Consider the following 21,627-nt stretch of genomic DNA (forward strand, 5'->3'; position numbering starts at 1 on the left):
CTGCTCCTGCCCATTTCACCTAGAAGAAGGCCTAGTTTCAACCTAAGAGTCCTGGGTCTGTGTCTATGCCAATCGGCTTCCTGCCTCTGCCTCCTTACCTACACTAGCCCAGCTACACCTGGGCATGCTAGAACCTTCCCTTTCCAGAGCACCTTGATCTATTATTGAGGCATCTTTGAAGGATTTACTCCTGTGGGCTCTGGAGAGCACTCCCAGGTGACTGGCAAGTAGGATGTAACCCAAAGGGAAAGACTGATGTGAAGGATGATGGATGTGGCATCCATCTGCCACCCAAGCCCTGCCAAGCTCCGATTGTGAAATCCACCAGTTTCTGACGTGGCCCTACACAGACACAAGTGAGATGGCTAACAACAGAAAATACTTTATATGTGCAGTCACAGACATTGCAATTAGCAGAAATCACCTTGCCTACACAGCGCTTTAGATAAACAAACAAGGATGGAAAGCCCCCGGCAGGCAAACAGCTGGGGAAACAAATGATTTCATATCTCAAGATGGACTTCTAAAATCCAAAGATATATGAATGACACAATTCATGGATAATAAAAAACCAGTAAAATAATTTGTTTTTGCTGTTGTTGTCTTAGGAATAGAACTCAGGGCATGTGCTTTACTCTTGGTCTACTTCCCTAAAACCAATAAATTATTGAAAATTATTTATCAGGCATCTTTGTCATGCCTGCCTATTTGTCTAAAATGGATAAAGTACTCAAGGAGTTCATCTAGGACAAGGATGAGGTGCCAACATGAGCCAGAAGGAATACTACACAACAAAGCAGGGACCACTTCTTGTTATTGTTTCAGTTTTGCTTTGTTTTGACATCTTACACAGCCATGGCTGGTCTCAAACTCACTGCATGACTGACAATGACCTTGAACATCTAGTCCTCCTGCCTCCACCTCCCCAGTGCTGACACTGTAGGGGTCCCCAGTGCAGTTGGGTTTTGAAATGGGACAGTTAACATCTCAACTTCCCTTAACAAGGTGGCCCTCAGTCACTCTTTCTGCTGGCCTGCAACCAAGAAACTTCTCCCCCATCTGGCCTGGGAGCTGGTCCAAAAGTGACAGAGAAACTACAGTGGGTAGTCCCCTTTTGTCATCCTCTCCGGTCACAGAAGTTGCTGGAAGTACAAAGCTGTTTTTCAGAGAGCTAAGTCAATAGATCTGTCCCGAGGGGAATTACAACCCAGGACAAAAACACTCTAGAACATTCTATAAGAGCTCCAGCTAGAGGACCGAAGAAACCAGCTCAGTTCCTGTAACTCAAAGCTTCCCTGCCAGATTCTCCAGGGCCTTGGAGAGTGTCCAAAGAGCACGTCATGGTAAGGTGCTGACTGTGATCTCAGCAGAACACGGAAGAGCCAGGCTGAATCAGCAGGCTGGGCTGCTAAGGGCCGCGTGACTTTGGCAGCCTCTCAGTCTCTCTTAGGTTTTCTCATCTGTAAAGCACCTACCTCCCGGGGATGCTAAGAAGCACAAATTAAACTGATTATGAGGATGCCAATGCATTGTAAACATCAAGGAGTAGCCTGAATGTAACCATTCTCTCGTGGAGCTTTCAGGATGGCAGCCCTCAGTATCCACAGGCTCCAAATCGGCAGATTCAACTAACCACTGATGGAAACATTCTAAAAAGCTTAGGATGCGTGCCTCAACACTTGTAAGCTAGAACAGGAGGATCTCATGTTCAAGGCTAGCCTGGGCTTCATATGACCCTGTCTTTAAAAGAAAAGGGAAGGAAGGGAGGAAGAAAGAGAGGGAGGGAGGGAGGGAGGGAGGGAGGGAGGGAGGGAGGGAGGGAGGGAGGGAGAAAGAAAGAAAGTCAAAGAAACCCAGCTCTGTCCCTGGCCAACACAGAATAGTGACTACTGATAGCATGTACAGTGAGCTCTAGTCATCTAGAGACGGTTTAAAGTCTCTAGGAGGAACTGGGGACATATCTCAGTGATAGAGCACTTGCTTTGCAAGTATGAGACCCTGAGTTCAGTTCCCAGAACAGAAAAAAACAAGGAAGAAAGCTCAGTCACTGTGTGTGGCCTGTGCCAGGCAGAGTCTAGACTGTAACTCGGTGCTTGAGTTACAGTTTGACTGCATCCTCAAAGTCTTTCTGTCCATCCCCAGAACCTCAACAGTTCCTCTAAACCAATCATGTCCCATTGATCATCATGGCACATTCTTGTGAGTGCAGTTTCTGGGAGTCACAGGTGGGAGGATAAGGAGGTCCTGACCAGCTGTGGGCTATAGGAGATCCTGTCTCAAGAAAAGAAAAGGGCAGGGGGTGGCTTGGAGGTTAAGAGAACTGGCTGCTCTTCCAGAGGACCAGAGTTCAATTCCTAGCACCCACAAGGCAGCTCACAACTGCCTGAAACAGCAGTTCCAGGGGATCTGAGAACCTTGCCTGGCCTCTTCAGATACTGTATACATGTGGTCCTCAGACATACATGCAAGTTAAAGACAAAAAATAAAAATAAAAATAAGCTGGGTGGTGGTGGCATATACCTTTAATCCCAGCACTCAGGAGGCAGAGGCAGGTGGATCTCGGTGAGTTCGAGGCCAGCCTGGTCTACCAAGCTACACAGAGAACCCCTGTCTCAAAAAACCAAAAAATAAATAAATGAATAAATATAAATAAATAAATCTCAAAAAAAAATGAAGAAAAAAACTGACAACACCCCTAAGAAGCTGGCCTCATCACCATTATCATGCTGCTGGTGAATAACATGGGCCCAGATTTCATAAATTTGTCCAAGGCACCAAGTGGAAAGCAGTGGATCAGGATCCTAAGCCTGAGGCATGGGCCGTCGAGGGATCCTGAAGTCATGTCTTTTTCCTAGGCCTGCATCTAAGCCATGTTTCTCTGCCCTGTAACATCCAAACAGATTTCAACAACAGGCTATAGTAGAAGCTCTGTAGATTCCACTGGCAGCCTAGGGCAGATTATAGGGCGGGATGCTTTCCTACCATCCATCTGCTACTGCTTAGGCCGTGTAGGAGATGAGTGCATGGCAAGAGCTGGGAAAGCAGCCTGAGTCCCTCACTGACATAGCAGAGCAGAGCATCTGCCGGCACAGAGGTCTTCAGGGGAACGAGTCATTAGCTGTTGTGAGGTTGAGGAAGTGGTTCAGCGGCAGAGCGCTTGCCCTACACGTGTGAGAGGCACTAGGGTTTATCTGTAGCAGAGAAAGCAAGAGGGCAAGAGAGGGAAGGAAGGAAGAGAGGGAGGGAGGGAAGATTGGTACAGCAGGCTTGCCATCCCAGCTACTAGAAAGATTAATGCAGAAGGATCACAAGTTCAAGGCCAGCCCAGAAAACTTAGTGAGACCCTGTCTCAAAAGAAAAAGTGAAGGGGAAAGAAAAAGCAGCTAAGGGTATATATGGGTCAGTGTTAGAGTGATTGACTAACACATGCGAGGGACCCTGACTCTAGGAGAGATACAGATAGAGACAGAGAGACAAGAGGGGGGGAGTGAGAGGGAGGGAAAGAGTGAGAGGAAGAGGGAGAGGGTGTGTTTGGCCCCTAGCCCCCACCACACACACTATGTTGGGCTCCTTTGTTACAGATGCTTATCACCCTTGACAGGGACTACTGAACCCTCTCTTGACAAGAGCCACAAGCATCATACTAGAGTGGTATGGCTTAGGACTACTAAGTCAGCTTTGGATGTCAGTTCAAGCAGGGAGCCAAAAAGTATCCTCGGTATAAGAACCCATGTACAATCTCTAAATATACGCCCGGAAACAGCACAGCCGTATCTGCAGTGAATGCAGGAAAGATCACAAGCAACTGCTGTTTTCTTCCAGAGACTTGCTTTGATGGCTAATTCCTAACCACATGTGAGCTGTGGCAAAGTTCTCTCCTGACCGCCCGCCGGTACCCAGGGCAGTGCTTGTCACATGGTGGATGCTCAGTAAATATTTGTTGAAGGAACGGCAGGCCTTTGCCCCATTTGTTCTGCTCTCTGCCGTAGTAAGATATTTACAGCCAGGAGCATCCCCTACAGTTTTCTCTCTGGGTTCTCCAAAGTCTGAGGCAGCCAACTTTTCTAGTTCGATGTTATCAACTCAACTATGAACCCTCTCAAATTCAGATGTCAAAGTCTAGCCCCCAGCAACCCAGAATGTGACTTTACTTGAAGATGGGGCCCCTGGAGAACTGATTAAGATGAAATCAAGTCAGTCCAGTGGGCTCTGATGTGATGTGACAGATATCCTTCCTTCTGTTTTATTTTATTATTTTGAGACAGTGTCTCACATAGCCTAGGTTGGCCTCAAATTCTTTGTGTATCTAAGGATGATCTTGAACTTCTGATTCTCTTGTATCTACTCTCTGGGTAATGGAAAAATAGATGTGAGCCACCATGCCCAGTTTACATGGTATCGGGGGATCGAACAAGGACTTTGTGCATGCTAGGCAAGCACTCTACCAACCTAGCTACATTCTCAGCCCCTGACCATAATAGAGAGAGGAAATTCAAGTTAGGATTGGTGGCACTAGTCTACAATGTCAGCTCCCCCAGACCATAAGGCAAAAAGACAGCAAATCCAATGTCTGTCTGGTCAGCAGAACAAATTCAAGACCAGCCTGAGTAGAGCACTTGCTTAGCATGTACAAAACCCTGGGTTTAATCCCCAGTACTACAAAAGAAGTGTGTGTGTGTGTGGGGGTAGCAATCCACTCCAGGGAGCCACAAATAGAAAAGGCCCCACCCACAGCCAAGGGACGAGGTCTCCCTTGGGAGCAGCCACCCCTCCCGGGACCTGATTCTGGGCCTTCTGAGCTTTGAAAAAATGAATTGGTTGCGTCTACCATACAGTTTATGCTATCTCGCTGTGATAGCCTGAGTGGACTAACACAGCAGACTTGCTTCACAGCTTGCTTGAGAGCCTTGATTGTGCTCTGCAAACCTTAATGAGCACCTGTGTCCTCTCAATGCTTCCCAGAGAAACGCCTTTCCAAACTTATACTGCCCCCAAAGTGCTGTACCTGAGTGTGGAAGGAAGAATCACAGACCCCCAAGAATACTGGGTGCATGGCTGCCTGTGCTGTGACCAGCTGGGAGAAGTATGCCTGTGACTTGAAATTGCAGAGAAAGCAGCTTAGATGCTGAGATAGCAAAACACAACACAGTATGTCTGCATGTGTGTGTGTGCGTGTGCGTGTGCGTGTGCGTGTGCGTGTGCGTGTGCGTGCGTGTGTGTGTGTGTGTGTGTGTGTGTGTGTGTGTTATGCATATGTGTGCGTATGTGTGTGTGCTCCCTAGGGCTAAGGGGAGGGAGGGGGTTATGGAGGCCAGAGGTTGACATTGGGATGTTCCCTCGCCCCTCTCTCTCTGGCAGGATCTCTTCACTGACCCAGAACTTGCTGTTTCAGTCAGATCCACTGGCTAGTGAGCCCCAAGATCCACCACCTAAGGCTGGAGTTATAATTGTTACCACTACACCCAACCTTGACATGAGTTTTGGAGGTTGAAATGTTTATGCAGCAAGCTCATTACCCACTTGCTGTCTTCACAACTGTCTCTCCTTTTCTGTGGTGCTGAGGATTAAGCCTGGTGCCTGCTGCACATGCTGGACAAGTGCTCTACCAGTGAAGCTTCATTCTGGACCTCCTTTCACTCTATTTTGAGGCAGTTTCACTAAGTTGCTTAGACTGACCCTGAACTCAGGATGTAACACAGGCAGGCCTTGAACTTGTGATCCTCCTGCCTCAGCCTCCCAAGCATCTGGAATTACAGGCTTGTGCCCCAGGCCAGCTTCAGGGCAGCATCTGGTTCTGATGGGTTCAATTGAAGGGACCAGCTCCCCATTTCAGCAGCCATAACAGCCAAACACGTGCTTGTCTGACCTTGTCTTAATCACTAAGGTCAGATGCCTGCCCCTTTCGGCAGCCATGACAGTAACACGTGCTTTTCTGACCTTGCCTTAGTCACTAGAGGTTAGGTGCCTGCCTTGTGGCAAGGAACCAATCAGAAGTTAGCTGGTGGTAGTATGCTTTATGGCTCTGGGTGTGCTTTATGGACAAGTGCACAGCAATGACGCACAGAGCATAGCAACCACCCTAGGAGGGCCTATGGGCCATAACAACCAGTTGGCCAATCAACACAGGGCAAACCCTCCAAGCCTGGAGGCACACCAATCCTGAGCCTGTGCGTACCCCTAGACACTCCCCTTATGCTGCCCTACAAGATCTCTCTGCAGCCGGTTTGAGCTGTCTTTGCTAGCCATCCGCCATGGCGGGTGGGTGAAAGACCCGAGCTAACATGGGGTTAGCTCGTTAAACAACAATAAATCCTCATGCAGTTTGCAGCAAGCTTTCGAATCCACCTGGTGATTGGGGTGACTGCGGTTCTGGGCTGAGACCCTGGAGGCCTGAGTTTTCTGGGGGTCTAACACAATGAGAAGGGATTTGAAAACTGTCCCTCATCATTCTAGCAGACTGCATCTCAACTTATGAGATGGGTGGCTCTTCGGCCATTTGGTGTTCTTCAGTGACTCCTTATTGCTACTGCTGAAATGGCAGCCAGTCATCCAGGGTAATGGACTTGCCAGAATGACATGCCCATCCTCTTAAAAACAAAGACAGAGCTACAAGCCTTCCTGAGGCAACTTGATCCTTACTGTTTTTCTGTGCTTAGGGTATCCTTTATTGAATCAGTTCATAGCCACTAAAAAGAGTTCCCCAGAAATGAGCTCATCAGCTTGAGGACACTCTGGATCACAGAGGGTGACTCTGGGGCTGGGAAGACTTTGAGATGTGCATCACCAAAGCCTGTTTCTTCCCGGAGAAGGCTGGTGGCTAGCCCCCGAGGAGCAGTCTCCTCTGTGTTCAATTCAGGATAGGCATGGCACTTCAGCCCACCAGCCTTGGGTGACCCCTGTCCATGCAGAAGCTGAAACTTGTGACTTCAGCGCTAAACAATTCCACTTACGGACTAGAAACTTATATTGCTGGCTTCTTTTAATGATCTACCTGTTTCTGGGGACCCAGGCTTGCTTTGCCCATTCACTCTATAATATCTGGCAGCTATCTGTGTATATTCAAACTCCCAGCCTTCCTACACAGCTGCCCTCAGGCTCTCTCAGCTCTTCTATTGTCCTGTTTTGTTTAAAACAGAATCTCCCCAGGTAGCCCTGACTAGCCTGGAACTTTCTTTGTAGACTGGGCTGGGTGTGGTACTGTGTACCTATTGTCCTACTGGAGGCACCCAGGAAGTAAAGGTTCTCACACATACACCACACCCAGGAGAGAGCAACAGTTTGGTTCTCAAAGCCCACGTAAGAGCTGGAGACCATCTGTAACTCCAATTCCAGCAGCCTGACTTCCTCCTCCGGTCTCCTCTGGCACTGTATGTATGTGGTACACAGACATGCATGCAGGCAAAACACTCACATACAGAAAATAAAAGTAAATAAATACTCAAATTAGTTAAATATTATGGGTAAGTCTGGAGGGAGTGTTCAAATACAATCTTTCACAGAGTACAGGGAGTTGTTTGTAGAGTCACCTCTGTAGTTGGTTGTTTTTACTCCTTTACATTTTGGGGGGACCCCCACCCAGCTCCCAAATAAACACACTGAGACTTATTATTACTAATAAGTGCCCAGAGTTAGCTTGACTTATTTCTAGCCAGCTTTTCTTAAATTATCCCACCCACCTTTTGCCTCTGGGCTCCTACCATTTTCTATTTCTGTGTATCTTTTCTTTTCTTCTTACTCTGTGCCTAGCTGTGTTGCTGATGTCTGGCCCCTAGCGTCCTCCTCTCCTCCCTTGTTCGTTTCCTCACTTCTGTTTTTTTTTCCTATTTATTTTCTCTGCCTGGCAGCCCTGCCTATTCTTTTTCCTGCCTAGGCCATTGGCTGTTCAGATCTTTATTAGACCAATCAGGTGTTTTAGGCAGGCAAAGTAACACAGCTTCTCAGAGTTAAACAAATACAACATAAAAGAATGCAACACATCTTTGCATAATTAAACAAATACTCCACAGCATAAGCGATTATAACACATCTTCAAATAATATTCCAAAACACACCTCCTTTGTAGCACACATGCCTGGCATGCAGAGGCCCTGAGTTCAATCCTGAGAGCTATATGGAAGGTAAAAATGGGGGAGCAGGGAATCAACAAATCTTAAAAAAAAAAAAAAAAAGACATTGCCATGCACAGCAGTTCAGGCCTATAACCCCACTACCTGAGAGGCTGAAGCTGAGGTGGGAAGACTGCCATGAGTTTCAGGCTAACTTAAAATACATGACTAGTTTCAGACCATCCTGGGTTGAATACTGAGAATCTGTCAAAAAAATCTTATTTCTCATGTACAGGTATGAAATGTCTTAATTTATCAGTGTGTAAGATGGGCATGGAGGCCTTTGCCTGCCGACCCAGTACTGGGAAAGCTGGAGCAGAAGGATTGCTTGAGATCAAAAGTTCAAGACTAGTCTAGATAACTGTCTCAAAAATAGAATTTTTTAAAGCCATACATGGTGGTGTATATGTGTAATCCTAGCACTTGGGAAGCTGAGGCAGGAGGATCAGGAGTTCAAAATCATCCTTTGGAAACCTATAGTGAATCTAAGAACAGCCTAGACTACAGGAGACCCCATCTCACCCTCCCCCAAAATAATTAATATAAAAATTAGAAGGCATTGCAGATAATTCAAAGGACACTATGAAGAGCAAACACATTGATAAGGCAGAAATATGGCCACTCATGGACAAATAGAAACAGGAAGTGGCTGAGTCCCAGTGGGAAGAAGGGCACTGGGCCTAACCAGTGGTGGGTCCATGCTTAGACGAGAAGAGCCACCCTGTGCTGCCATTGCTTATCTACAAATGACAGGGCTGCAGCATGGTCACAGAGATTAGAGCCACACCCTGGGAGGAGATGCTGAGGAGGCAGACCCTGCTCTCAAACATGATGGAGGGTATGATAAATCCTAGTAATCATGACAGAACAGATGACAAACATGCCACAGGCTCCTAACTAGTGCCTGTCACTGTGTAATTGGAAGACTAGTTCATTGGAAGTGCAGGGGTAGGAATAACTATTTTCTGTTAGATAACTGGCTAGGTGAAGCTTTCGGAAAAAGAGAAATCAAAGCCTACCCCTCAAGAGTAGTTTTTGTAGAAACACATGTACCTTGAATGCATGGGTCCTGAGTTCAATCTCCAGCCCCGTAGTGAGGGGGAAAAGTGTGGGGGTAGGTTGTCAATAGATGTAAAAACCAAACATCACAAATACAGTAGTTCATGCCATGTCCCCAGCATTTGGAAGGCTAAGGCAGGAGGATTTTCATGAGTATTTTATTATTATTATTATTATTATTATTATTATTATTATTGAAACAGGATCTCATGTAGGCCTGGAACTCATTACACATCCAAAAATGACCTTAATCTCCTGATCCTCTTGCCTCAACCTCCCCAATGCTGGAATTACATGCATGCCACCACATGTTATGTGGTACTGGGGGGTTGATCCCAGGGTCTCATGCATGCTAAGTAAGCATCCTATCAACTGAGCCCCACCCCCACCCAGGTTTTATTTTGGATTGTTTGTGTTACATGCTTGTAAGACAAGATCATCATTCCAATATGTTGTTATGCAATTCTTCTAAATAATGTCCCTTTGTATTCATGGAAAATTGGTTCCAAGATACCATCCTCCCCAGGATAGATGAATCCTCCAAGTCCCTCACATAAAACAAACAATGTGGTATTTTCATAGAGCCTTCATACTTCCTCCTGTATGTGTTAAATCATCTCAGAACTGCTTGTTATACTAATGATGTAATGCTATATATGTATTTCTCATATTGCATTGTTATCAGAACAGCGACATGAAAACCTTCTGTATGTGTTCAGCACAGACACAAGTATGTGTGTATATGTGTGTGTGTCTCTCTCTGTGTGTATGTGTGTGTGGTATGTGTGTATATGCAGGTGTATGGTGTGTGTATATGTGTGTATGTATGTGTGGGGTGTGTGTGTTTGTATATGTATATGTGTGTGTGTTTGTATATGTATGTGTGTGTGTGTTTGTATATGTATGTGTGTGTGTGTGTGGTGTGTGTATATGGTATGTATATGTGTGTATGTATGTGTGGTGTATATGTGTGTGTGTGGTGTGTATGTATGTGTATGTGAGTACATGTATTTATGTGTGTGTATATGTGTGTGTGATGTGTGTGTGGTATGTGTATGTGTGTATATATGTATGTATGTGTGTGTGTGTGTGGTGTATGGACCTATATAGAAGTCAGAGGAGGGTGTTGGGTCTCTTGTTCTATTAGTCTCCTCCTTAGTCCCTTGAGGCAGAATCTCTAACTAAACCGGGAGTCAGGCTGGAGGCCAGTAGGCCTCAGCAATCCTCCTGCCTCCAGTGCAGCAATTCCATGCAATCCTGAAGCCACGCCCAGCTTTATATGTGGAGGCTAGGGATTCAAATTCAAGTGTTTGTGCTGTGCCATCTCATTGATTAATCTTCCTGGCCCCAAACAGATACAATTTTTTTTTAAAGAAACAACTTTCCTTTTTTATTTTCATTATTTAACCTTTATTTTATGTGCATTGGGATGAAGGTATCAGATCCTAGAACTAGAGTTACACACAGTTGTAAGCTGCCATATGGATGCTGGGAATGTTTGAACCCGGGTCCTCTGGAAGAATAGTCAGTACTCTTAACAGCTGAGCCATCTCTCCAGCCCTCCAAACACAATTTTTGTCATTGTTGTTATTACATGTGTACTTGTGTGTGTGGGGGGATCAGCATGCATGTGCCACTGTATTCCTGTGAGAGCAGCGTTCATGAGTCAGTTCTCTGCTTCCACCTTGTTGATGCAGAATCTCACTTCTTTTGTCCCTGCTGGGTACTCCATGCTACAAACTGTAAAATTCATCTGTGACAAGTGTATATTCCACATGTATTGACATGTACACACCTGACTCCAGGCGTTGTACACATCTGTTCTCTCAGCATTTGGAAGGCTGAGACAGGAAGATCATGAGTTTGAAACCAACATAGGCTATATGAAGAACTGCAGGCCAGCTTGAATTACAACAGAAATGCTGTCAAATACACAAATGTGAAAAAAAAGAAAACACATACCTAAACAACACCCAAGGGAGCCAAACCCTATGGAGATACAGCATCACTCTGGGGATTTCTCTTGAGTCTGCCCTTTGTTCAGATTCCATTTTTTCCACCCTCCTCAGAGGTACCAGGGCTAGGACACCTACTGTGCTCACAATGAGTCTTGCCTGTTCTGGAAATTCATTTGAAAGGAATCATAACGTATTCTCTCTCTCTTTCTTCCCCTTTGCATTTAAAAAAGTTTTAGCACCTGTGTGCATGTTTGCACACACAGAAGAAGGGAAGAGAACAACATTCGTGAGTCAGTTCTTTCCCACCGTGTGGGTCCCTGGGATTGAACTCAGGCTATATTCTTGGTGGCAAGCGTGTAACTAAGTTACCAACTGAACCATTTTGCCAGCCAGTATCTGTGTTTTTAAAATTTATTTGTATGTGTGGGTTACATGTGTACTGATGCCACAACTTACAGGAGTTACTGTGTGGGCCTAGATATTGAGCTTAGGTTGTCAGGCTTGGTGGCAAGTGACTTTACCTGCTGAGACAAACATCCACAGGCCCAGTGTGTACTCTCTTAAAGGAGGTCTCTTGTATCAGGCTTTTTCTTTTGAGCCACCAACCAGTTCCCAAATCATGACACAGAGACTTATTAGTTTTGAATGCTCAGCCTTAGCTTATGCTCATTTCTGGCTAACTTTTTCCCTTTAATCTAACCCGTTTCTCGTCATCTATGTTTGCTTTGGGGCTTTTTACTTTTTCTTTCTGTATGTCCTACTCCATCTAGCTGGCTGTTGGCTGCCTGGCCTCTAGCCCGGGCGTGTCCCTCTCTTTTTCCCTGGTTCTCATCTTTTTTCTTTTCTCGTTCTTCTCAAGCCTAGATTTCTCCTCCTATTCATTTTCTCTGCATGCCAACCCCATCTATCCCTCTCCTATTGGCCGGTCAACTCTTTATTAGACCAATCAGGTGCCTTAGACAGGCAAGGTGAAACAAATGCAATACATCTTTACATAATTCAACAAATGCAGCATAAACAAATGTTAACACACCTTCACATAGTTAAAGTAATATTCTGCAGCCTGAACAAATATAACACATCCTGACCTAGTTAAAATAATATTCCACAACAGCCTTTCACTCAGCATAATGTCTTTGAGACCCATCTCCCCAAGGTGTGTGACATTCAGCTGACACAGTTTTGTATCTAGGAAGTAATAAGAAAGTACCATCTCCGGTTGATCAGGTCCCTGTGGAAGAACATCTGATCTTTGGAGATTTGGGCTATATTTTTGTTTTTGTTGTTTTCAGTCAAGATCTCACTATGTAGTCCAGGCTGGCCTTGAATTCGTGGGCCTCTTGCCTCAACCTCTTGAGTGTTGATAATGTGGCAATTTGGAGCTATTTTGAAGAAAACTGATGACCACTCATTCACAGGTCGCTTTGTGGCCCTGTTTTCTACTTTCCTTTTCTTCACTAAGTAAATAAAAAAAGAATTTCTGGGCCTAGAGTTACCCAGCAACAGTGTGTGTGTGTGTGTGTGCATGCTTTAAATTTAATTGGCAGAGTATTTCTTTGCTTTTTTTTTAACTGTAGTTCTCAGAAAAGAGATTGATTTTCATTATTAAGTTACAGTGTCTCTGAGGGAAGTAGACATTCCTATATCATCTTCTTAAAAACATTTGTATGATTCTTTGGAAGTGTATGCATGTGTACTGTGTATTTTGGTTTTATCCATCTGTCCTCACGACCTCCAGTTCTACTCAGAACCTGCCAACTCACTCCCTCTCCACTTCGTATTCTCTTTTTGCTATTGCCAATAGTACTTTGATTTTTGCTAAAGCTGATCATGTGTAAATGAGGTTATTATACACACTGGGGCCTGGGAAATCTATTAGCAGCCACACACTCCCAAAGTGACTCTCCTTCCATTGGTTATGGAAAGCTCTCCAGCTAATGATACAGAGTTTTTCTTACGACACAGTGATTGTCCCAACAACAATCTGCAAGAGCCCCCAGTGCTCCCCATCTTGGCTAACATTTGGTGCCATGAATTTTTTTATAGTTCCTTAAATATTTGTTATTCTTTATTTATATTATATATGTGTCTTATTATGTATTAATACATGTGTGGGTACCCTTGAAGGCCAGAAGTGGTGTCAGGTCCTCTGGAGCAGGAGTTACAGGCAGTTGTGCCCCACCAGACCCAAGTACTGGGAACTGAACTGGTCTCTTCAAGAGCAGCAAGTGCTCTTAACTGCCAGTCTTTCTCCAGTCCCTGTCTTCAGTGTTTTATTTGAACAGAATTCCCAGTGCCTCTGGCTCTGGGCCTTGGAAACCTGGAGGGGCTTTGCTCTGTTTCCTGTGGAGTTCTGCTCCATGCCTGGCATTAGCTATCTATCTGAGGGTTTTTCTTACATACTCTGTTCAGACTCAGGAAGGAGTAACTGTGGATGTAGGAATCAAATTCAGTTTTTCTAGCTGCATGCTTTTTGTTGGGTGATTGGTTGTTGTCCCCCTACCCTGTTTGGAGAATATTGAAAAGGGGGCCCTGGTGTGAGGGAGTGTGCAGAATAACTGTCAGAGTGCAGGGCTATAGGGATGATGGTTCAGACAAGATCTGGAGTTTTTGGCAAGTGGGTTTGAATGAGTTAGGAGATGTGGTAAAGGAGTGCCAAGGACAAAGAAGGATAAAGAAACCACAACTTAAAAATCTTGGAATTTGTTTTTGGGGGTTTGTTGTTGTTGTTGGGTTGTTTTGTTTTGTTTTGTTTTTTGTTTTGCTTTTGTTTGCTGTTTTGTTTCAGGACAGGGTGTCTCTTTGTAGTCCAAGCAGGCCTTAAACTTCTAATTTTCCTGCCTCAGCCTCTGGCTCTGAGAATACAGGTACAGAATGCCTTAATTGGCTTTATTCTGTAATTCTAGAATGGGTCAGCACTTCGTTTCATAAAGTAGAGTGTGTTCCAGTGAGCTGAGCAGAAACAAAAAAAGGTGACTCCTGGTGAGTCCAGATCAAGGAAACTGAACAATAGGTCAACAATGGTGGGTTGAGAGCTGGCCAGTTCAGGCCACCGTTCTGTTGAAGGGTTAAGGCAGGGTCGACTTCATTATCAGGTCAATTAAACTGACCCTCTGAAAACCATCTCAGGTCAGCTTCACAGCTTTGTTTCAGCTTGGTAATACGGAACCTTGGTTTTGTTGTGGGATATTCACCAGAGAAGATTGCTTAGATATGACTTTAAGCCAACAGGAAGTCTTTATGAGTCAGCCAGTGACTACACTGGGTGTTTGTAATCCCAATGTAGCCCTGAGCCTTTCTCAGGGTGAGCTTTTAAGCACAAAAATTGTGTCCTAGATTGACATACTTCAATCAAAAAGAACATTTAGTCAGAGCAGAACTACAGAAGTCAAAAGGCAGAGTTAATACATTTAGAGACTTGCCCAGAACTATGGACTTTAATGGATTAGGTCTCTGTTTTCATTTTAGCAAGTGCTACTGTCTACATGCTGAGTTTTATGGTCTGTATGATACTTCCAATTTGGAGTCAGTTTTGCTAGGGTTTGGGTCCAGTTATAATGTGGATGACTCTGTTTTGACTTTTAGCCTTTCTATTGGTACCTAGTTCTGGTAGTTTGATTCAAAACAGTGACTTCTCTCCTACCAGTTTTTCTCACCCTCCCTTCCTCCTTCCTTCTCTTCCTCTTCTTTTTTTTTTATAAGATGTGACTGTTCCTGATGTCATAGAGATCCTCTTGCTTCGGCCTCAGAAATCATGGGATTATGGGTGTGCACTCCAGACCTGGATCTACCTATAATTATACTTTCTTTTTGAGTCCTTTGAAGACAGTCTTCTAGCCCAGACTAGACTTGAACTCACAACAAGGATGAAGATAACCTTGATTTACTGGTCCTATTGTCTCTACCTCCCAAGTCCTGGTATTATAGGTGTATGCTACCACACCTGTCTCCTCAGGTTCTTTTTGTTTGTTTGTTTTAAATAAAGGGTTTATTTCAGCTCATAGTTTGAAGTTACAGGAAACCATGATGGAAAAGCCAAAGCAGTAGGATGGTGAGATAGCTATAACATTGCCTCCACAACCAGGAAGCAGAGACCCTCGTTTTAGTCAGGGTTTCTATTGCTGCTATCATAACCAAAAAGCAAGTTGGGGAGGAAAGGGTTTATTTCAGCTTACACCTCCATATTGCTGTTTGTGGTACTTTGAATAAACTACCCCATAAGCTCATAGGGAATGGCACTATTAGGAGATGGGGCCTTGTTGAAGTAGGTATGACCTTGTTGGAAGAAGTGTGTCACTGTGGGGGCGGGCTTTCAGGTCTCCTATGCTCAAGCTATGCCTAGTTCACTTCCCTTCCTATTGCCCATGGGATCAAGACGTAGCTCCTTCTCCACTCTCAGCTCCTTCTCCAGCACCTGTGTGCCTGCAGGATACCATGTCCAGCATGATGATAATAGACTAAATCTCTGAAACTGCAGGCCACCCCAATTTAATGTTTCTTTTGTAAGAATTGCCATGATCATGGTGCTCTTCACAGCAACAGAAACCCTAACTAAGACACTGCTCATCATCGAAGGAATTGGACAGGAACCTGGAGGCAGGAGCTGATGCAGAGGCTATAGAGGGGTGTTGTTTACTGACTTGCTCAGGCTGCCTTCCAGTAGAACCCAGGACCACCAGCCCAGGGATAACACCATCCATACTGCTCTTGGCCCTTCCCCACCAATTACCAATCAAGAGATCCTCTTCTAGGTCATATTCTGTCCTCCGATGTTCTCTCAGGTCATCCTGTTGCCTAAACTTCTGAGGACAGTAACTTTCAGAGCTAGTGTGCTGGTTATTCACACTCCCATTACAGTTCTGGTTGACCTCAATCATGTCCCCAGGTGGGCTGTTGTAGCCCCCAGAAGCCGATTCTGCCCCCAGGGAGCACCAGCCCCTGTTTAGGAAATTGTACTCAGTGCTGTTGTGGTATGGGATATGAAGAGGAAACAGTGAAAAGAGCATCCATTGCTTTTGTCCTAACATGAGGACCAAGACAGCATAGAAATAAATAAGCCAGGGCTAGCTCAGTTGGGAGACTACCTACCAAGTATTCAGGAAACCCTGGGTTCAGTCTCCAGTATCACATAAACCTAGTGGGTGCCTATAATCCCAGCACATGGAAGTGGAGGCAGAAGGATCAAAAGTTCAAGGCCATCCTGTACCATAAGCAAGCTAACAACCAAACAACAATAAAAGGAATAAGGAAGAAATGTGAAGAGTCTGGCTTGGTGGCAGAAGTAGGCAGATCTCTAGAAGTTAAGAGATTGGTCCAATATACACAATGAGTTCTGGACCAGCTGGAACTCTAATCGTTTTCCAGCTCTTGAAGGAGAAAGCTGACACAGGACTATGGGCTTACTTGGAGCCTGGTACTCAGAACTTTTCATCTCACATGATACTCTCCTGTGAGAATCCAGGCACCGCTGTATTTTCAATGGGGCAGCCCTGCATTACCCCGCAGACGTCTAAGATGGGATGTGGATATCCATAGGCCTGGTTGGAATGTAAGTCTTTGAAGCTATCCTAGGACAGAGCCCCTGAAGAGGACACTGAGAACAAAACGTCCACAAGCAAAGGGACAGATAAATTCTTAGCAGGAGTGTGACAATGGGACCCTGTGCTACTTTTCTAGGCTATTTGCTTGCATTTTTGTGTAACAGGCCCCCAGACCTTAGCACAACTGACTCCATGATGGAAGTGCCATTCAGACCATAAAACTCAGCATTAGACATTGCCATCTGCCAAAATGAAAACAAAGACCTAATCCATCAAAGTTCATAATTCTGGGCAAGTCTCTAAATGTACAGTCTTTTGGCTTCTGTAGTTCTGCTTCTGGTTAACTCTTTTTGTTAACTGAAATATGTCAACCTAGAACATGGTTTTTATGCTTAAAAGCTCTCCCTGAGAAGGACTCAGGGCTACACTGGGATCCTGGACATCCAGTGTAGTCACTGACTGGCTAATAAAGACTTTCTATTGGCTTAAAGCCATATCTGAGCAGTCTTCTCTGGTGGATATCCACAACAGTTTGTTTGTTCATCTGTTTTCTTGTGGCTCTGAGGACCAACCCAGAACCTCAGGCAGGCTGAGACTTCTCCACGAAGCTGTATTTCCAAAGCTCATTTTACTTTTTATTTTGCAGTTGGGTCCCACTTAATTTCAGGCTAGCCTTGACTTTTCTCTTTAGTGCAGGAGAGATGGATATGGGGAAGTTCCAATTCTGCATTATAAAGATACACATATACTCCACATTGTAAAACGGACCATCCCATCCAGGTAACAGTTTGCCTGTTCTGAATCGTCTGCTTGCCTGAGCCCAAACAGCTATAGAATGAGGGAAGTCAGAAGAGGTGACGAGGAGAGAGACAGGAGGGCTGCAAGAGCCTCAGTTTCCCTACCGATGAGTACTGAGTGGGAACTTACTAGGATTTCTCTCTCCTTTGTGAAATAGTGAAGGGGGTCTTTCTTACACAGAATAGGGTAGAAGTTTCTTTAAATATATGTCTGAAGCTGGGGCGTTAGAGCTAGTGATAGCCTACACCTTTAATCCCAGCATTTGGGAGGCAGAAGCAGGTGGCTCTCTGAGTTCTGAGCTAGCCTGATCTACAGAGTGAGTTCCAGGACAGCAAGGGCTACACAAAGAATCAGACCATGGGTTCAATCCCCTGCACTGAGGAGTGGGGAAGCCATAATGTCTCACTGAGGAGATGACCAATAATGATTCTTTTTTCTTGGGCTTGGCCAAGTAGGTTATACAAAAGCAAGCTGACTTGTTCTGTCATGTTACTGTTGTCATCCTTTGGGGGTGGGGGGAGGTGGTGATAGTGTTTCTGTCATCTGCGCTGTTGCCCTTTTTTGTCTTGTTGCTGTCATCTCATCTTTATTATTGTCATCATTACACCCGATCTTTGCTAAAAGGCAGAGAAATGATCATCATTATTGTGATTATTATTTGTTTTATTGGGGGTCGAACTCAGGTCCTCATACAAACTGGGCAAATGTTCTTTCAAAGATCTGCCTGGAGCTGCCTCTTCCTCCCCTCCTCCTACTTCTTCTTTTAATAGAGGCAGGGTCTCATAATAGCCCAGGCTGGCTTTGAATTCACTATGTAACCAAGACTGGCCCTGAATTTCTGCCTCAGACTCCTCAGTGCTGAGATTACAAGCAAGCACCACCACAACTAGGTATTTTTATTGTTGGGATCATGTTAGCCCCAAGTCTGAGATCCTCCTGCCTCAATCTCCTGAGTGCTAGGACTCCTCTTATCATAAGGAGTCACCTTGTGGAATTCATCCCTGTGAGATAAAACTGGCCAAAGCTAAAGCCATCAGATGCCACTGTCAACCCATGAATATCCTTTTTGTTTGTTTGTTTGTTTTTTAAGATAGGATCTCACTATGTAGCAGTGGCCTGCCTGGAACTTGCTATGGACACTAGGCTAGCTTCAAATTCACAGAGATCCATCTGCCTTTGCTTTCCAGGTGCTGGCACTAATGTGCAGTTCATTTGGGTGTAGTGGCACACACCTTTAATTCCAGCACTAGGAAGACAGAAGCAGGCAGATCTCTGAGTTGAAGGCTAACCTAATCCACATAGTGAGCTCCAGGGCAGCCAGGACTACATCGAGAGACTTGTCTCAGAAAACAAACAAACAAAAATCCCCAAAACACTAAAAATAAAATGAAGTGTATGAGTCTAGAGTTCTCAGCACTTTCATGAAGTTGTGTAGCCCTCACCGAAGTCTTAGAGAATTCTTATAACAACACACCTTGTAGGGTCCCTTCCCAGACTCAGATTTCTTCTCCCAAGGCTCGGGCATTACTAGTCCACCTGCTAATCTATCTGTGTATTGGCTTTTTCTGGACACTTGCTGTAAGTAAAACATACAACATGTGGTCCTTCCCCTCACTCAGCAGAGACTTTTGATGGTCTATCCACAGTATAAGTAGTAGCACTTCATTGTTTTAGGGTTGAGTAACATCCTGCTTTGCCATTACATGACATTTGTTTATCCAGGCATCAGTTGATGAGCACGAGTTGCTTCCACCTCTAGGCTCTTGTGAACAATGCTGCTGTGCATGTTGGGTGATGTTTATATGAGGACCTGTGTTTTCATTTCTTCAGGGTGTGTGTCTAGTTTGCTGTCCACATGTTCAGCAGAAAGATACTTTACACATTCAGGCCAAGATCCCTCTGAACATCCAGAGAACAAATCCTGACCCCAGATACGGTAGGTGAAGCTGAAACTGTACCCCACCTTCGAGGCTCATTTCATTTTTGTGAACACTCATTGTATATGTATGTGTTCTCTACCTGGTTTCAGGTACTGTGTTGTAAATAGCATGTAACAACACAGAACATTCTTTTTTTTTCTTCATCTCAAATTTATTCTTTTTTATTAATTTATTTTTTACTTTCCAGTCCTAGGTCCCCTGCCCTCTTCTCCCCCCCCATTCTTCCCCCCTCCATCTGCTCCTTAAAGAGGGTATGGCCTCCTTTAGGAAGTCTACTAAGTCTGCATAGAACATTCTTATCCTTTAGAGGGCTGAAGATTCAATGTGGGCAATAAGGAAATTAAATATGCTAGTGTAACTTCCTCCCTGAAGCTTCCCACGGCATCCCAAGAAAGGCCAGACTCTACTCTGATAGTGTTCATATATTTATTTGATTATTTGTTTGAAACAGGGTCTCTTGCAACCATTGCTGGCCACAAATCACTATGGAGTCAAGGAAAGCTCTGAACTTCTAAAATTATTGTTATTAAAGTGTGTGTGTGTGTGTGTGATGGCATGTGTGTGTGTGTGTGTGTGTGTGATGGCATGAGTGTGTGTGTGTGTGTGTGTGTGTGTGTGTGTGATGGCATGAGTGTGGAGGTCAGAGGACAACGTTTTGGAATGAGTTCTCTCCTTCCACTGTAGGTTCCAGGGGTCAAACTGAGGTCATCAGGCTATTGGGGGGGGGGGAATCACTTTTACCAGCTGAGCCATCTAAAACTGCTGCTGTGGCCTTGAACTTCTGACCTTTCTGCTTCCACCTCAGAGGTGTGTGTGCCAGGTTTATGTGGGACTAGGGATGGAGTCCGGGAGTTTACATATATTAATTAATCAAGCACTCTATCAACTCAACTATATTCACAGCCCTTTATACTAGTCATTTGAGATAGGGTTTCATGTAGCCCAGGCTGGCTTTGAATGTGCTATGTAGTTTAGATTGACCTTAAATACTTGACTCTCAAGCCTTTCCACTTCCCAAGTGCTGGAACTACAGGCTAACATCATCTCTGACTATTTGTCATTGTTTGGTTCAAAAGCAAATTCTCTATTAACACACTGTGATAATGCACATACAGCCCTCGGCACATCTGAGGTACTACAGAGGAAGGATTTACTGTGGTCTATGTGCCCTCCCATTTGTGCCCATGTGGAGGAAGACATATCAAAACACTGGCTTGCAGTCTGGCATCCTCAGCTCTCAGGACAGACCCAGGTGAGCAGGGACTAATATGGGAATTATGACAGTGACAGCCTTTTCCAGCTCCATCAAGGTCACCCAAGCCAGAGGTTTTCGTCTCTCAGTTTTGAAGAATGAGACTCATGAACCTCACAAGGTGAGTTTTAGAGGAGAGTAGGTACAGTAAGAAGCTGAAGGAGAAAAAGAAGGCCAAACTCCTGGGCAGCAGAAGGGTCCTAGTGGGATTGCATTGAGCTTCACTGCCTGGGGGTTAATGGGGCTTTAGTGGACGGAGGAAGGGCAGAAGATGGGCTGGTCAGCCCAGTTTTCATTCCAGGTGTTGAGGTCATTGAATTTTGCCCTCAATATGGTTTCCAGGAAAGAGGTATGCCTTTGGGGGAAAAAAAAAAGGTGGAGAGCCTCTTCTTGGCGTCTCCAGCCTCTGGCCACAGTAAAACCAGAGACACTTTTGGCTTGGACATTTCAAGCATCCCTAGCCTCTGGCAAGGATAAGGATCTGGACATGCCCCAGGACATTTTTGGCTTTTAGCCAAGAAAGACTTTTTTATTTGGGCTTTTTACCAAAACTAAACTGCCTAGCCAGCTTTCACCTGTTATCAGCAGTTGGGACAGCTTTCTTTCCTACCTTTCCCACAAGTTTCCTGAGTTCCTCGGCCATCCCACTCACCTGGAGTTCAGTAACCATACTTCCACTCCTGTCTTTAACTTGGAGACTACCAGCAGAGCCTTGACGCGTGGCTTTCTTATAGTCACAGCCTGGGTATAAAATACCATGATGTTGTGCTCGATTCGGCAGCACATATACTAAAATTGGAATGGTACAGAGATTTGAATGGCCCCTGCACAAGGATGACATGCAAATTCATGAAGCATTCCATATTTTAAAAAAGAATGATGTCATGGGGCATTCCTATTACTTGGTAGACATAAGGATTGGAGAGATCTGAGGGTGGCTGAAGGAGACCCTGGGGTGGGGCGATGCTATTCCTT

The 21,627-nt window shown here is 44.9% G+C and overlaps 1 non-coding gene across 1 annotated transcript; it reads left to right on the forward strand.

Annotated features, from left to right (window-relative positions):
- The first annotated feature begins 21,417 nt into the window (after positions 1-21,417).
- Positions 21,418-21,521, forward strand: LOC113832726. The gene has a single exon (XR_003480175.1). It is a non-coding gene; the product is annotated as a U6 spliceosomal RNA (small nuclear RNA).
- The last annotated feature ends 106 nt before the right edge of the window (positions 21,522-21,627 follow it).

This window comes from Cricetulus griseus (genome assembly GCF_003668045.3).
Source record: "Cricetulus griseus strain 17A/GY chromosome 1 unlocalized genomic scaffold, alternate assembly CriGri-PICRH-1.0 chr1_1, whole genome shotgun sequence".
NCBI classification, from domain to species: domain Eukaryota; kingdom Metazoa; phylum Chordata; class Mammalia; order Rodentia; family Cricetidae; genus Cricetulus; species Cricetulus griseus.